The sequence below is a fragment of the Myotis lucifugus genome, unplaced genomic scaffold (assembly GCF_000147115.1).
Source record: "Myotis lucifugus unplaced genomic scaffold, Myoluc2.0 scaffold_104, whole genome shotgun sequence".
Classification (NCBI taxonomy): Eukaryota; Metazoa; Chordata; class Mammalia; order Chiroptera; family Vespertilionidae; genus Myotis; species Myotis lucifugus.
In genome coordinates, this window is record NW_005871152.1 from 3,494,514 (window position 1) to 3,513,040 (window position 18,527).

The window sequence follows — 18,527 nt, forward strand, 5'->3', positions numbered from 1 at the left end:
GGGGTCTTGTTTGCTTAGCGTATCATGCTCTCTCATCGCACAGTGCGTGGCCAGAGTAGATGCTCAATAAATTATTTTGCTAAACAATTGAAAATTCAACTCCCTCGAGTTTCTAATGTAAAAGAGCTCATAAAATTGAACATTAAGATGCTCCCCCCCCCACTACCACCCAGAACTCTTATTTGAAACTTTTAAGTGGGAAAAAAAAAGTAGAAAAAGTCCTTTCTTCCATAAAGTTCAAAAATGTCAGTATTGATTTTCCTTGCTGAAGGTATCTCTCCCCTCCCCTTACACATCCCCTTGGGGACACCACCATCGCACTGGTAACTCAGCCCCCAGTCTGGAGGCTCCTACTTAAATTCCTCTTCAGTCACTCTTCACTGTCCCGTCCCTTTGCAAGTCTTGCCAATGCAACTTTGCAAATTTACCCTAAATTTTGTTCCGCTGTCCCTGCCCTAGTCCAAGCCGCTACCATTTTCCGCCTGGATTGTAACTGCCTCCTAGGAGATGTTCCTGCTTGCACTTGTGTCCTACCTGCAATTTTGCAGAGAGCTGCAAGAGGGGCCTTTTAAAGTTATGAATCGGGTAGTGTTATCTCCTGCATAGAGATCCATGGCAGTTAGAACAATGATTACATTTTTTAATGCGGCCCGAGGACCCATCCGGCGTGGCCTGGCCTGCCTGTCGCCCTGGCTTTTCTAATTGGTCACTATCTTCCACACTTAAGGTCTAGCCACAGCCAAGCAGGCGTTTCTGTTTCACACACAAGGACAGATTTCTTTACACGAGCTTTTCTCTGCTGCCTGTGCCCCAGAATAGCTACTAGGGCCCTTCAGGTCTCAGTCCAAATGTCACTTCCTCAGTGAGGTTTTCCCTGGCATCTAAATTTGCCCCCCAAATTTGCACACACATATACCACCACCTTACCCTGCTTTGTTTTTCATACTACGAAACCTATTATTTGTGTATTGCTTTGTGTCTTGTCTGAGAGCCAGCGTAGAAAAGTCATTAAAGGGAAAGAGAGCGATAGCCTGACTGGTTTGGTTCTAAATTCCAGTTCTGCCCTTTCCTTGCTGTGTAATCTTAGGCAAGCTGTTCTTCCTTTCTGTGCCCTCAGTTTCCACATGTGTAAAACGGGAGTAATTCTAGTTTGTACTTCATAATGTTATTATAAGAATTAGTGGATTAATACTTGTAAAGCACGTAAACTGTCTCAGAAAACAGTACTTGTTAAATAAATGTTGGCTATTATTATAATTAATATTATTTTTTATTATTATTGTCTATCTTCCTGTATTAGAACATAAGTTCCAGGAAAGCAGGAACCTTGTCTCTCTTGTTCACTGGTGTATCCTCTGCATATAGAACAGTGCCTGGCAAATAATAGGTGCCGAGTAAGTATTTGTTGAATGAATGAATGATTGATGCACTGTGAAGTGGAGGAATGAAGTAACAATGGCAAGGTGTGACGCAATTACAGCAAATACTTCTTGCTTTTATATCCCAACTGCCCTTATCGGCCCCGAGCCAATCACCCGGATTCATTTAACTGCTAGCCTACCACCTAATCTTTTCATCATCAACCACAGTTAAATAACATCAACATATAATCAGTTCACAAAATTAAAAAGCTTTGACTTAAATGGTCTGAAAGTATTAATAAGGAAAAGAAAGTAAACACTGTTTTTATTTGTGATTTTAAAGTACTAAAAGAAAACGAAACTATAAAGCCTTTGACTTAAATGGTTACTTAGATTCCATTTATAAGTGAGAGCATGTGACACTTGCCTTTCTCTGACTGGCTTATTTCACTTAGCATAATACTCTCCAGGTCTCTCCATGCTGGCTCAAAGGGTAAGAGAGCCTTTTTTTTATTTAAATATATATTTTTTGATTTCACAAAGGAAGGGATAGGGAGCGAGAGAAAGAAACATCAATGATGAAGGAGATCCTTTTTTACAGTTGCATAGTGTTCCATGGTATAAATGTACCACAGCCTTTTACCCATTCACCGACTGATGGGCACTTGGGCTGTTTCCAGATCTTAGCTCTTGTAGATAGCGCTGCTATGAATATAGGGGTGCATAATTCTTTCTGATTCGTGTTTTCAGAGTCTTAGGATATATACCTGGAAGTGGGGTCACTGGGTCAACTAGCAGTTCCATGTTTAATTATTTGGGGAAACTCCACTTTGTTTTCCGTAGTGGCTGTATCAGTCTGCGTTCCCACCAGCAGTGCACTAGGGTTCCCTTTTCTCCACATCCTCGCCAGCACTTGTCATTTGTTGATTTGTTGATGGTAGCCATTCTGACAGGTGTGAGGTAATACCTCACTGTTATTTTAATTTGCATCTTTCTGATGATTAGTGATTTTGAGCATTTTTTCATGTGTCTCTTGACCATCTATATGACCTCTTTGGAGAAGTGTCTATTTGGGTCCTTTGCTGATTTTTTAATTAGATTGTTTGTCTTCCTTTTGTTTAGTTGTATAAGTTCTTTATATATTTTGGAAATTAACCCCTTATCAGATATATCATTGGCAAATATTGTTCTCCCATACAGTGGGATCCCTTTTCATTATGTTGATGATTTCTTTTCATATAATCTCACTTATATGTGGAATCTAATGAACTGACAAACAAAATAAATCCGGAGACATGACGCATGGAACAGACTGATGAATCTTACAGGGAAGGGGGATGAGGGTGGGGCTCGGGAAGAGATTAATCAAAGAATGTATATGCATATAAGCATAATTACAATAGTGTGATAGGCCTGGTGGGGGCAGGGGTAGTGTGGTAGGGGGCAATGGGGCGGAAAAGAGGGACATCTAGCCCTGGCCTGTTTGGTTCAGTGGTTAGAGCATCAGCCTGCAGACCAAAGGGTCATAGGTTCCATTCCCGGGGCATGTATCTCCCAGGAAGGCAGCCAATTGATGTCACGTACATGTTTCTCTCTCATCCCTTCTCTCCCTCCCTCCCCTTTTTCCCTTTCCCCCTCCTCCCTCCCTTCCACTCTCTAGAAATCAATGGAAAAAATATCCTCAGGTGAAGATTTAAAAAAAGGGGGGGGGGATATCTATAATACTTTAACAATAAAGATAAATTAAAAAATAAATGGCTGCTTAGAAAAAAAGGTGAAATGTAAGTTTACTAAAAATTTAAAATTCACTTTATCAGCTACCTTTGCTGGCAAAAAAAAAAAAAAATCATATAACCTCTGAAGAATTCTCATTTTAAACCAATTACCACAAAAATCTTCTTGGGCCTTTAATTTTGCCTACTAGTCCTCTTACACTTCCCTAATTCTTTATTTTCCCACTCTGCAGTAATATAATTCCTACATTCCTCTCTCTCCTTAAATCTACATGCATCTTTCACCCTCTTTCCCTTCCCCGTCCTCTCCCAGGAGTAGACGATATCCTGCTTTTTCTGGGAAAATGAAAGCTTTAAACAAGAGCTCCTCATCTGCTGTCCAGCGTATCTGCCACACTGCCTTTGGCTGTGCCCATACCCCCAGCTTCCCATGTGTCAGGAGAGATGAGGTGACCCAGACCTTTTCCCTTTTCTGGATCCCAGTCCCTCTGGGTCCCACTGGCATCCTGCTCTATTTTCTATCTCATAATCTATTAATATATCCCTTTCAGACCATTCTTAGCAGCTTTTGGATATGGTGTAATATATCTTAATCTTAACAATTGCTTCTTCATTTTAATATGAAAATATTTTAATTTGATGTGAAGAGGATGTTTTATTTAATAACTGTGATAGCAAAACAGATTATTCTTACAGCAGAATGTAATGTAGTAGTTCGAGCTACAAAGCCAATACAAATACTACATCCAGTTGAATTGAACACCCAAAAGGAAAACAAATAATCATAGAAATCTTAAGAAGAAAATTTAAGAGACTATTTATACAACCTAGGGTTTGTAAAGAATTTCTGATCAAGGCAGAACATCTGAGAGCTATAAAATAAATCATTTTTAAAATTCATCTATATATACATGTAATTTTATGGCAGAAGATATCAAAAGCAAAGTCAAAAGATAAATGCCAGATTAGCAGGTAAATTTTGTAATGACTCTAACATATAAAGGGTTACGACTACCACTATTACTGCTAAGACACATATATAAAAAATACAAACAACCCAATAAAAAAACTGAGTGATGAATATAAATAGGCCATTCAGAAAGAGCAATTCTAAATAGATAATAAACATGAAAGACACTCAACCTCCCCATTAAGAAAATGAAAGTAAACTAAAAATTATCATATTTCAGCATTAGCTTGGCAACAATTTTAAAAAATTTATACAGTTGGGCTTGGCCAGTGTGGCTCAGTGGTTGAGCATAGGCCCATGAACTAGGAGGTCATGGGTTTGATTCCCGGTCAAGGGCACATGCCTGGGTTGTGGGCTCAATCCCCATTTGGGGGCAGGGATTCTCATCATTGATCTACCTTTTTTTTTTTTTTTTTAATATATTTTTATTGATTTTTTTACAGAGAGAGGAAGGGAGAGAGATAGAGAGTTAGAAACATTGACGAGAGAGAAACATCGATCAGCTGCCTCGGGCACATCTCTTACTGGGGATGTGCCCGCAACCCAGGTACATGCCCTTGACTAGAATCGAACCCGGGACCCTTCAGTCCGCAGGCCAACGTTCTATCCACTGAGCCAAACCGGTTTCGGCTACCTTTTGTTTTTTAAATGAGGAGCTATTGTTAAGGTTAAGACATACTACATCATATCCAAAAAATATATTTCTTAAAATATATTTTTAATAGATTTCAGAGAGGAAGGAAGAGGGAGAGAGAGATAGAAACATCAGTGATGAGAGAAAATCATTGATTGGCTGCCTCCTGCCCTCCCCTGACTGGGGATCAAGCCCCACTACCCGGGCATATGCCCTTGACTGGGATCAAACCTGGGACCCTTCAGTCCTCAGGCTGACGCTCTATCCACTGAGCCAAACTGGCTAGGGCTTAAAAAGAATTTAATATAGTTGGGGTGGGGGAGGAGATGGAGGAGGGTAAAGGGGATAAATGGTGATGGATAGAGACTTGGGGTGGTGAACACAATACAGTGTACAGATGATATATTGTAGAATTGTGCACCTGAAATCTGTATTAACTTTGTTAACCAGTGTCACCCCAATAAATTTAATAAAAAGGAAAAAAATTGCCCTAAAAAATAAAATACAATTAGAAGGGGTTGGGAGAAAAGGGGATCTAGTCAGACAATAGGGAGGCATTGACTCCATTTCCTTCACAGTAAAAGTTAAAGATGCTCACAATGAAACCTACAAGGCTCTCCTCAAACGAGTTGACCTGTCATTTTAATATATATGTGTGTGTATATGTGTGTATGTGTCTATATATATATTATATTATATATAAATATAATACATATTTTATTGATTTCAGAGTGGAAGGGAGGAGAGAGATAGAAACATCCCCCTACTGGGGATTGAGCCCACAACCAGGGCATGTGCCCTGACCAGAAATCAATTTCTCACCAGAAATCGAACCCAGGATGTCTTGGTCCAATGGACGAAGCTCAACCCACTGAACTACACCAGCTGGGCTAGTTGATTGGGCCTCTCTAGGCTACAAGCCTTCCTGTGTTGTTTGATTGTAGCTCCTGCCTTAGGGCCCTTGCATTAGCTATTTCCTTGGCCAGTAGGAATAATACTATTGCCTGTATTATTCAAGTCTTTGTTCAAATGAGGTCAACCAACCATGCAGCCTTATTTAAAGTTGCAGTCCTCCCACTTTGTCCTGTAACATCCTGCACTCCTTATTTCCCTTGTCCTGCTCTACTTTCTTTTTTCATGTAGCACATATCATTTTCCATGATCCTATATAATTTAATCACATTTATTATTTCTTTCTCTATCTACCTTGTTTTCCAAATGGGTGAATAACTGAATGAATGAATGGGTGAATGAGTTTTAACAGGAAAAAAATCATATTTTGCTCTAAAAAGTATTGCTTTCATCTTTTTATATTTTAAAGGAAAAAAAGTAATTTACATTCTGCTAGTCTGAAATTTAGATTTGAAATAAAGATACACCAAAGCTCAGATTTCTTTTTAGGAAAGAATCTCTAAATGAAAAATCATGTGATTATCAGGCTCTGCATGTCCCTCAGGATTCTCATTCAGTCAGCCCCACCACAAACTAATCACAACTCCAGTTTAATCCATTTTCCTCCAATTCTAATAAATTCCCTCATTTACAACGTTAACCAGCCTGCAAAATTTAAAAATTTTGCTTGAAAATGTTTCTTTGAGGCTTTAATTAAGAAAATGGAGGGAAAAAACCATTGGTCACAAGTCATAGGTCACTTTGAAAAATAAATAAATAGCCCTAGTCGGTTTGGCTCAGTACTCTTTTTTTTTTTTTTTAAATATATTTTATTGATTTTTTTACAGAGAGGAAGGGAGAGAGATAGAGAGTTAGAAACATCGATGAGAGATAAATATCGATCAGCTGCCTCGTGCACATCTCCTACTGGGGATGTGCCCGCAACCCAGGTACATGCCCCTGACCGGAATCGAACCTGGGACCCTTCAGTCCGCAGGCCGACGCTCTATCCACTGATCCAAACCAGTTTCGGCAGGCTCAGTACTCTTGACTGAAATCAAACCCGGGACCTTTTGGTCCACAGGCCAACGCTCTATCCACTGCAGGCTCCTCCCCTGCCTGGGCCCTGGTCTGGTGCAGGAGGTAACCAATCAATGTTTTCTCTTTCTCTCTCTCTTCCACTCTCTCTCTCTCAAAATCAATGTAAAAATATCGTTAGGTGAGGATTAAAAATAAATATAAATAATGGCATCATTTAAAAAATTTTAACCTGAAAATTACCAATTTTCTAATATGAAAAGTTGGTGCTTTAATCTGTTTTGACTAGTGAAAAGAACAAGAAAATAAGGTAGCTTGTTTTCTACTAACCAAATCCTGATTTTAAATTAAGACATTCTGCCCGGTGGGTGTGGCTCAGTGGTTGAGTGTTGACCTATGAAGCAGGAGGTCATGGTTCATTTCTCAGGGCACAAGCCTGGGTTGCAGGCTTGATCCCCAGTGAGGGGCGTGCAGGAGGCAGCCGATTAGTGATTCTCTCTCTCCTTCTCCCTTCCTCTCTGAATCAATAAAAATATATTAAAAATAAATAAAATAAATGAGGACCTTCTGGGGCCCAGAGAGATGAATTCCTGGAGATAAATTAAATTTGCTGATGGTCCATGCTAGATTACTGGCTAATATAGTTTAACCAGCTCTTACCTAATCTGAGCTCATGGCTACCTCACTAGCTGGCTAAAACAATTAAAAAAAACATTAAGAAACAGTTCAAACTTAACTAAAGTATAGAAAATAAAGGTATAGAAAAAGATACTCCAGGCAAATTCTAAACAAACTTTATGTAGCAATATTAATTACAAAAGTATTCTTTAAATAGAATAGCATTAATAAGGACATTAATAGGGTCATCTTGTTGCATCACAAAGAAAACTCCACTAGGAAAATATTACAATCATCAACACGTATGCAACTATGTAACCACATAGTCTGGAAAAATATAAAGCAAAAATAATTAAAGGAAAAACACAAATCTGCAATTGTGGGAATTTTTAACACAACTTCTCTCAGATTGATAGATCAACAACTTAATATTGATGAATTGTGTGTATAGATATGTATAGTTATTGCATTTATATATGCATAAAATCCTTTAACAAAAGAAGAGAATGAAAAAGAGCATCCTTGCCTTTTTCCTGATCTGAAAGGGAAAGCTTTTATTTTATTTTATTTATTTCAGAGAGGAAGGGAGAGAGAGAGATAGAAACATCAGTGATGAGAGAGAATCATTGATTGGCTGCTTCCTGCATGCCCCACACAGGATTGAGCCCCAAACCCAGGCATGTGCCCTGACTGGGAATCGAACTGTGACCTGGTTCATAGGTCAACGTTCAACCACTGAGCCACACTGGTGGGCCGGGCAGGAAAGCTTTTTTTTTTCCCCCCCGCCCTTGACAATCCCCTGGCCTCCCCTACCCCCCAGTGTCTTATGTCCATTGGTTATGCTTATATGAATGCATACAAGTCCTTCGGTTGATCTCTTGGCAGGAAAGCTTTTAACTTTTTACTATTAAGTATGATGTTTATTGAAAGTTTTGGATGCACTTTATTCAATTAAAAATATCCTACATTTTTAGTTTGCTAAATGGATGGTGAATTTTATCAAATACTTTTCTGCATCATCTAATCTGTTAGTGTGTTTTAGGATATTAATTTATTTGTTTAACTATCACCTGACCTTTAATTCCTGGAATAAACCCATTCTTAAACATAATAAATATACTGCAGGAATCAGTTCACTTAGATTCTATTAGGACTTTTCATCTATGTTCATAAATGAAATTGGCCGATTACTTTCTTTCCTTTTTCATGGTGTGCTTTTTGGAGACTGGTATCATAAAGTTTGTATCATAAAATATGTGGGGGCCCTGGCTGGGTAGCTCAGGTGGTTAGAGTATCCTGATACATTAAGGTTGTGTGGGTTTAATCCCTGGTCAGGGCACATACAAGAATCAACCAATGAATACATAAATAAGTGGAGCAACAAATCAATGTTTCTCTCTCCCTCTCTCATCAATAATTTTTTTTAAAATATGGGGGGAAATTTTCTGTTCTCCAGGAAAATTTTGTCTAAGTTGGAATTAAATTTGTTGGTGTAGCCATCTGGTCCTACAGTTTTCTTTGTGAAAAGAGTTTTGTCTATTCCTTCAATTTCCTTGATGGTTATAGATAAACTCACATTCTGTTTCTTCTTGTGTCAATTTTGCAGTTATGTTTTTCTGAGAATTTATTTCATCTAAATTTTAAAATATATTGGCTTAAAGTTGTTCATACTATATTTTATTTTTTATGACTTTAGCGCACCTATGGTGATGAACTCTTTATCTTTCCTGACATTGTTTGTGCCTGCTAATTTTGGTCTTTATCATTTGCACCAGAGGTTTGTCAATTTTACTAGACTTTTCAAAACACCAATGTTTGCTTTTATTCATCCTCTGTATTTTATATTGGTTTTCTATTTCTTTAATTTCTTGTCTTATTTTTATTATTTTCTTTCTTCTACTTTTCTTGGCTGTAGTTTTTCTCTAACTTCCTGAGATGGATGCTTAGCTCATTTAATTTTTCAACTTTTTTTTTTAAATCCTCACCCAAAGATACTTTTTTCCTTTTTTGTTTTTTTAAGAGAGAGAGTGGAAGGGAAGAAGGAGGGGAAAAAGAGAGAGAGAAACATTAAAGTGTGATACTGACACATCAATTGGTTCCCTCCCACTCTCACCCTGTATGGAGATCTAACCTGCAAGAGCAGCCTTTCTCTTCTTAGCTATTTATTTAAGCCTATAAATCTCACTGCTTACCAGTACCCTACAAGATTTAAAATATAGAATATTTACTCTCATTTATTGAAGTATTTTCTAATTTCCATTTTTATTTCTTTCTGATTAAAGTTATTTATTTAGAAATGTAGTTGCTCTAGCCAGTTTGGCTCAGTGGATAGTGTCAGCCTGTGGACTGAAGGATCCCAGGTTCCATTCCAGTCAAGGGTACATGCCTGGGTTGCAGGCTCAATCCCCAGTAGAGGGATGTGCAGGAGGCACCAATCAATGGTTCTCTTTCATCATTGATGTTTCTATCTCTCTCTCCTTCTCCCTTCCTCTCTGAAATCAACAAAAATATCTAGCAAACCCCCAATTTTGTAAAAAAAAAAACACACTGGGAATCAAGCCCACAACTTGGGCATGTGCCCTGACCAGGAATCAAACTATGACCTCTTGGTTCATAGGTCGACACTCAACCACGCTGGCCGAGCTCTAGTTATATCTTTAATATTAATTTCCCTTTATTGTTTTGTGGTCAGAGAACATGTTCTGTCTGCTTTCAGTCCTTTGATAATTGTTAAAACTTGTTTTATGGCTACAGTTTTATGACCAATTTTGTAACATTTCCATGTACTTAGAAAAAAATTATATTCTGTAGTTTGGGATTACAAAGTTCAATATGTGCCCAGAAGGTCAATTTTTTTGCATTGCTCAAATATTTTATATTACTGTTTTAACTGCTTGATCAATTAGTACCTATCTCCCCTGAGTTCCTGTCATTCTCAAAGTATCTCCGATTGGGTGATAAATGATAGGATATAACTTAAAGTTAGAACAACTCTTATTAAAATATAATAGGATTTCTACTGACTCAGTCAATATTTAACATTTTACTAGAGATCATATACAATTATATAAGATTTCCACTCCGGCCCAGCTTCAAAATAAAAAAAGAATAGGAGCTATGGCTACTAGAAAAGAAGAGACATAATTTTTACATTTTTCCCCAAAATTATGATTATCTATATGGTAAACTCTAGAATCAATGGTCAAGCTAGCTGAACTAATAGGAAATATGAGAGCTAGGGTTTAAAAAGACATAGAAGATCATTAAATAATAAAACTTAATAGAAAAACATGTCTATTTACATAGGACTGAAAAAATTATCCAGTTCCTAAGACTATATCTAAGGAAACAAAGACATTATCTTTATGGGTAAAATTCTGAAACTTTATTTTTTATTTTTTTAAAAAAATATATTTTATTGATTTTTTACAGAGAGGAAGGAAGAAGGATAGTGAGTTAGAAACATCGATGAGAGAGAAACATCGATCAGCTGCCTCCTGCACACTCCCTACTGGGGATGTACCTGCAACCAAGGTACATGCCCTTGACTGGAATTGAACCTGGGACCCTTGAGTCCGCAGGCTGATGCTCTATCCACTGAGCCAAACCGGTTAGGGCCTGAAACTTTATTGAAATACATACAAGATTCAATTAAATGGAAGATCAGTTAAAGGGTGGAAATGCTCAATATGAGAGCTATGCCCAACCCCAATTTTTCTTTTAACTTCATGCAATTTCAATTTAAATCAATAGGGTTTTTATAGAACTTGACAAGTATATTCTAAAATGAATACTGAAGTTTAACTCTATTAATCTAGCCAAATTAATCCTGAAAAAAGATGAATTAAGGACATGGGGACTTGCCTTACCAATTATAAATACTAAGTGTAAAGCTATAATAACTGAAAGAGTACAGTTTCAGCACAGAAATAGACAAATAACCCAATAAACTTGAATAAAGAGTTTAGAAAGAGATCCAGGCTTATATTGCAACTTAGTTATGAGACTTGCAGTATTCTAACTCAGGGGGAGTATGGTGGTAGACAACTGGATTTCTAAAAGAAAACAGCAAAAAACAAAACAAAAACAACAACAATATAAATCCATACATCTCAACAACAATGGCACAGTGTTCTAAAGGGGAGAAACAAAGATAAAAATCAAAGAAATTAAAACAAAAGAAAATAAAATCTTTGTTATTTCAAGGAACAGTGGATTAAACAGGAGGTAAGGGAATAAATCATAATGGAAAAGGTTAATAAGTTTGATTAATTTTTTCAAAATATCTAAGACACCATAAGTTCAAATGGAGGTGGTGGGCTGGGTTAAGATATTTACAGTACAGTAGAATTAGTATCTCAAACATTTAAAGAACTTTTACCAATCAGTAGATAAAAACAATCTTACTAAAAAAAAATGAACAAAGGTAATTCACAAAACTGAAGGCTAATAAATCAATAAAAAACATGTCACCTAATCAGAAAACAGACCACACAATACTAATAATAATACTACAAAAGATAATTTTTTCTGCCCATCAAATTACCAATAACTAAAAATTTGACATTATCAAATGCTTCTGGAGAATACTCTCCTACCCTGTGTATTAATTAGGAGAGTTACTAGGTAAAGCAACTTAACATTGCCTAATAAAATACAAGTGTTTCTGTATTACCTCAAAATAACACTTCAAAATATCTACCCTCGATAATTTCTCAATGTAAAATTACGACACATGTAGCATTATTTATAATAAAAAACACTGGAATAATCTACCCACTGATAGAGAAATGCATTAATAAAATATATTCTTATGACAGATTAAATGTATATTATTCTAAAACTTAAGGTTGAATTAAAAAATTATAAAAATATTAGCATATTTGCTATAGAATCATTTATATAGAACAAAAATAACTGATATTCAAAACAATACTCCATATTATTAGTGGATATACAACACACAAAAATGAAAAGATAGCCACACAAAAAATGCACCAAATTCATAATTGTTGCTTATGGGACTGGGAAGAAGAAGGAGATTAGGATTTGGAGTTTGGGTGTGAAAGGGACTTCTACTTCATCTGAAATATTTATTCTTTTTTAAAGTACTTGAAGCAGCCCTAGCCTATTCGGCTCAGTGGATAGAGTGTTGGCCTGTGGACTGAAGGTTCGATTCTGGTCAAGGGCACATGCCCAGGTTTTGGGCTCAATCCCCAGTAGAGGGCATTCAGGAGGCAGCCAATCAATTATTCTCATCATTGATGTTTCTATCTCTCCCTCTCCCTTCCTCTCTGAAATCAATAAAAATATATTTTTTTTAAAAAGAAAGTACTTGAAGCAAAATTTTAAAAAAGTTCTTGTAGCAGGAATAAGACCTTTAGATGTCTGTTATCACTGCTTAGATTCAACATTAAGCTGAAGGTTCTAGTCAGGTCAGTTAAACAAGAAAAAGAAATAGAAGGCATCCAAACTGGGAAGAAAGAAATAATACTATCTATTTGACAGATGACATGATTTTATGGAGAGAAAATCGTAATGAATCACTAAAAATATACTAGAACTAATAAATAAGTTAAACAAGATTGCAGGATACAAGAACAGTACACAAAAACCAATTGACTTCTATACACTAGCAATGAAGACTCTAAAAATGAATTAAGAAAATTATTCCATTTATAAAGCATCAAAAAATAAAATGTTTAGGAATAAATTTAACAAAAGTGCAAGATTTCTACACTGGAAACCACAAAACATTGTTAAAGAAGAGCTAAATCAATGGGAAGACCTTATATATACACTGATCAGAAGATTTAACATTGTGAAGTTGGCAATATTCCCCAAATTGATCTATAATTCAGTGCAATCCCTATTATAATTCCTGAAATTAAAAGTTGATTTTAGCCTGGCCGGCATGGCTCAGTGGTTGAATGTTGACCTATGAACCAGGAGGTCATGGTTCAATTCCCGGTCAGGGCACATGCCCAGGTTGCAGGCTTGATCCCCAATAGGAGGTATGCAGGAGGCAGCTGATCAGTGATTCTCATCATTGATGTTTCTATCTCCCTCTTCCTCTCCCTCTCCCTCTCTGAAATCAATAAAAATACATATTACAAAAAAGTTGATCTTAAAATTGATATATAAACACAAAGAACCCACAATAGCCAATCTTGAAAAAGAACAAAAAATTTGGAGGACTCATACTTCCCCATTTTACAACTTACTACAAAGCTCTATAGTTCAATAGAATAGAATTGAGAGTTCAAAATAAGCCCTTACATTTATGGTGAATTGATTTCAACAAAGGTTTTGAGATAATTCAACAGCAAAAGAATAGTCTTTTCAACAAATGTTGCTGGAATAGTGGATACCCATATGCAAAAGAATGAATTTGCATCCCTATCTTCCACCAAACTCAGAAATTAAGTCAAAATTGATTATTGACTTAAAATATGAGCTAAAATCATAAAAATCTTAGAAGAAAACATAGGAATTATTTCCATGACCTTGAAGTAGGCAATTTCTTAGATACAACATCAAAAGCACAAGCCATAAAGAAAACTGATAAATTGGATCTCATTGAATTTCAAAAGTTGTGCACTTCAAGACAGAAGAAAGTGAAAAGATAACCATTAACTGGGAGAAAATATTTGCAAATCATGTATTCAACAAGAGACTTATAGTTAGGACATGTAATTACTTCTTGCAACTCAGTAAGACAATTCAAGAAATGAGCAAAGGATTTGAATAGACATTTCTTCAAAAATGATATATGAATGGCCAATAAGCATAAGAGAAAATGCTCATCATTAGAAACCACAAGATCTGATATCACAGCAACTTGAAGTGCTATTAAAAAAACACAATGAGCCCTGGCTGGTTTGGCTCAGTGGATAGAACATCGTCCTGGGGACAGAAGGATCCTGGGTTCAATTCTGGCCAAGGGCACATGCCTGGATTGCAGCCTGATCCCCAGAAGGGGTGTACAGGAGGCAGCCAATCAATGATTCTCATAATTGATGTTTCTATCTCTCTCCCTTCCTCTCTGCAATCAATAAAAATATATTTTTTTAAAAAGCATTGGAAAAAATATCCTCAGGTGAGGATTAACAGAACAAAACAAAGCAAAAAACATAGAGTTACAATATGACCAAGTAATTTCACTCCTAGGTATCTATCCAAGATAGATAAAACCATATGACCCCACATAGACTTGTACATGAATGTTCATAACAATTATTCATAATAGCCACATGGGAAACCAACCCAAATGTTTTCGGCTGATGAATGGATAAATAAAATGTGGTATATTCATAGCAATGGGATATTATTCAATGATAAGAAGGAACAAAATACTGATACATGCTACAACATGGGTGAATCTCAAAAATACACTGAGGATAACAAGCCAGATACGAAAGACCAGACATATGATTATATATATGAAATATCCAGAATAGGCAAATCTGTAAAGACAGAAAGCTTAGTGGTTGCTTGGAGCTGAGCATGGAAATGGGCTGTGACTGCAAGTGGGCATGAGGTTTCTTGTTGGAGTGATGGAAGTGTTCTAAAATTAAATCATGGTGATGGTTGCAGAGCTGTAAATATACCAAAAATCATTGAACTGTACACTTAAAATGGGTGAAATTTTTGTTATTATATCTCAATAAAGCTGTTTAAAAAAACCACTTGAAGCAAATATGAAAAAATATTAAGATGTCAATTCTGGCTGGTTGGAATGTAGGTTTTTGCTTTATATTCTATTTACTCTTGGTTTTAATGTTTAAGATACCATAAATTCCTGGACCCCAATTTCAAGTCAGATAGATACATAAATTTAGTCTTTTTATTATCAGACACTGGCAGTTGCCCACATCCCCAAAGCAATGACTGAACCCTCGTCAGAGCACACTCAGTGGGGTTTACCTGTCTCATTCACAGCAAACTCAGCTCTTTAGTGCCTGGTTCTTCAGCATAAGCCAAGAATGACTGGACATGAGGAAGGCATTTTACATGAAAGAAAGAAAACATCCTGGAAGGGTGAATTCAGAGGAAACACAATATTGAGAGCAAAGGAAGCTTTTTAAAAAAATCTCTATAATACTTCTAGAGAAAGGAGAGAAAATCTGTGACCCTGGAAAGTATTAGAAATGTATAATAAAAGGAATATTCAAAGAACAAAAGAACGTGGAAATGAAAAATAATTGCTAGAAGGTTTGAAATACAACAAAATAACAAAAAGTTGGAAAACAGGAGGACAAAGAGAAAATGAGAGGATCAGTCCAAGTAGTTTAATATTCAACCATAGAGACTGAAAATATAGTGGAAAGGAATATATTAAAGAAATGATAAGAGAAAATTTCACTGTAATGAAGAACATGATATCTGCATCTGAAGGTCTAGCATAATAGTTGACAAAAAAGACTTACCAATCATATCGTAATGAAATCTCAGAAAATAAGCCTCAAAAGAATATCCTAAAAGTGTCCAGAGAGAAACAACAGGTGCACAAAATCGATCAGAAAACAAATTGCTAGAGAGAAAGAGAGAGAGAGAGAGAGAGAGAGAGAGAGAGAGAGAGAGAGAGAACACACACACATTAAAAAAAATTGGTTTTAGGTTTCTAGAAGCTAGAATTCAATGGAACAGTGTCTTCAGAATTTAGAAGGAAAAGCTAAGGGTAGAACAAAGACATTTTCAGACATGCAAATTCTGGTAGACAGTTATATTTGTGATCAACCAATAACTTTAGACTTTCCTTTTTATGTTTGGGGAAATACCCACATTAGGAACCCTGCCTCACCAGAGTTGAAGCCAGAATTCAATGTATCCAGCATCTAGGCTCTTTCAATCAGATACTTCCGGGGAAGACCTCAATTTGAAGAAATTGAGTGAGTAGATTTTACACAGGATCTACTCCTGGAGGAGAGTGGTGAGAGAGAGAGCTTTCAGAGGCAGCAGTGGCATAGGTTCTAGTTAGTAATGGCCCTTGCTCAGGATTTTTGATGCCTTTGACCAGAGGAGGTATTTGAATACCTTAATACAGTAAATAGATTTTTTGATACTTTGGGCATTGTTTCTGGATGCACAGTCTTCAAACCCTATTTTCTGGTTCTCCTGTAGATTCTGTGAGCTACTTAATAATTTCTAATGACGCTTCCAAGGATGCTCTTGGTGGGTAAGCTCCACTAACACAAAGGAAAGAAGACTGAGGTGGGGGAACCAGGAGATATAACATAGTAAGAGAGGAAAAGGGGATCCCAAGGTCACAGTGAATAGAAACCCCAGGATGCAGGCTGTACAAAGATTAACCAGTCCAAAACCAAGTAGGCATATGAAAGGCTTCAGGAAGAATAGTTCTTGAAAAAGAAATCTGATTTAGCAACGGATATGCTTTATTTATGTCTTAAATTGATTTGAGAGAGAGAGGGTAAGGGAAAGAGACTTATTTATACATTCATTGGTTGATTCTTGTATGTGCCCTGACCAGGGATTGAACCCACAACCTTGGTGTATCCGGGCTACCCAACTGAGCTACCCAGCTAGGACTGATATGGTTTATGTATTTAGAAGAGATTTACACTACTAGAAATGAATTTGGGATGAATTAACATGTATAAAACCAAGCAAATGAAATAATGAGACAAATATTAACTAGGATAAATAAAATTTATACATGAAAGGAGGTGTAGCCCTAGCTGGTTTGCTCAGTGGTTAGAGCATCGGCCTGGGAATGAAAGTTCCCAGGTTAGGTTCTGGTCAAGGGCATACATATGCCAGGGTTGTGGGCTCAATCTCCAGTAGGGGGTGTGTAGGAGGCAGCCGATCAATGATTCTCTCTCATCATTGATGTTTCTATCTCTCCATCTCCCTCTCTGAAACCAATAAAAATATATTTTTAAAAAAGAAAGGCAGTATAATCATAGTAAACTACATGATTCAGCTGTGACTAATTTTATATGGTAAATATTCAGACTTAATAAAAAAATCTGATATAGCTATATGAGAGGATGGGTATGTGTATTGGAATAGACCATAAGAGAACTAAAAATATGTGTTATATAGTATGAGTGTCCACAATGTCTAAAACTGAAAAGTCTAGAAATATTGGGAGGGAAAAAGCAGAAGAAACAGCTAAAATACATGAGTGATTGCCTTTGAGGAGTGCAAATGAGGGAGAGGAAGTGAGTTGGTCAGGATTCTTTAGTTGCATACTATAAACTTCATCTAGTTTAAGCCAAAGGAGTTGTTTGTTTGTTTTTGAGTACTAAGTAGTTTATGGGAGAGTGCAAGAAGCAGGCGTACATGCTGCTAAAGAAATGTATTTTTTTTAAAAAGAAATGTATTTAAAATGTTAGAAGTTGCCTCAAAACTCAATAGAGTGGCTGTGTCTTGGAAATAAGGGATTCAAGAAGACTTGTGGCTCCTGCCCCTCTAGCTGCCAGTTACCACTGTGACTGCCACAGTATCCACGTAACAGGAAAACTGCTGATTTAAAGACCAAGCCCTACTCTTTGACATGATTTAACCTATGCTGTTTATACTTGGCACTTCCCTGTGTCTTTCTCCTCTATATCCACACTCTTGGATGTTCCCAAATAGGAAGTTCACACCAAATATTGGCATTTGAGGCACAAAGGTTACAGTAAAAAATCACTTAAAAATATATATATATTTTTATTGATTTCAGAGAGGAAGGGTGAGGGAGGGAGGGAGGGAGGGAGAGAGAGAGAGAGAGAGAGAGAGAGAGAGAGAGAGAGAGAGAGAGAAACATCAATGTGACACAGAATCATTGATCAGCCGCCTCCTGCACGCCCCCCACTGGGGATCGGCCCACAACCTGGTCGTATGCCCTGGACTGGAATCGAACCTGGGACCCTTCAGTCCACAAGCCGATGCTCTATCCACTGAGCCAAACCAGGTAGGGCAAAATCACCTTTTTAATCTTTTCTTTTCCATGTGTTTTATCAAGAAGGAAATGTTGAAGCTTGTGGGGCAGAAACAGACAGATAGAAGCAAGCACATCTGACGAAAGGGATTTATTACTTTAGACAAGTGCCCATCAGAGGTGAACGCTAGCTGTCAAGTAAGGCATTCTGGAGAGCTCCCACCTCAACAGTTTGTATTGGAACCCAATAAGTGGCTCAGGCAAATAGTGCTCATGGGTTGTGGAGGACAGAATCCACATAGTCCATGAGCACTATTTGCCTGAGCCCCCTCCAGGGTTGGTAGGGAAGGATACCTCATGTTGGAGATTAATCTGGAAGGCAGGGGTTATAACT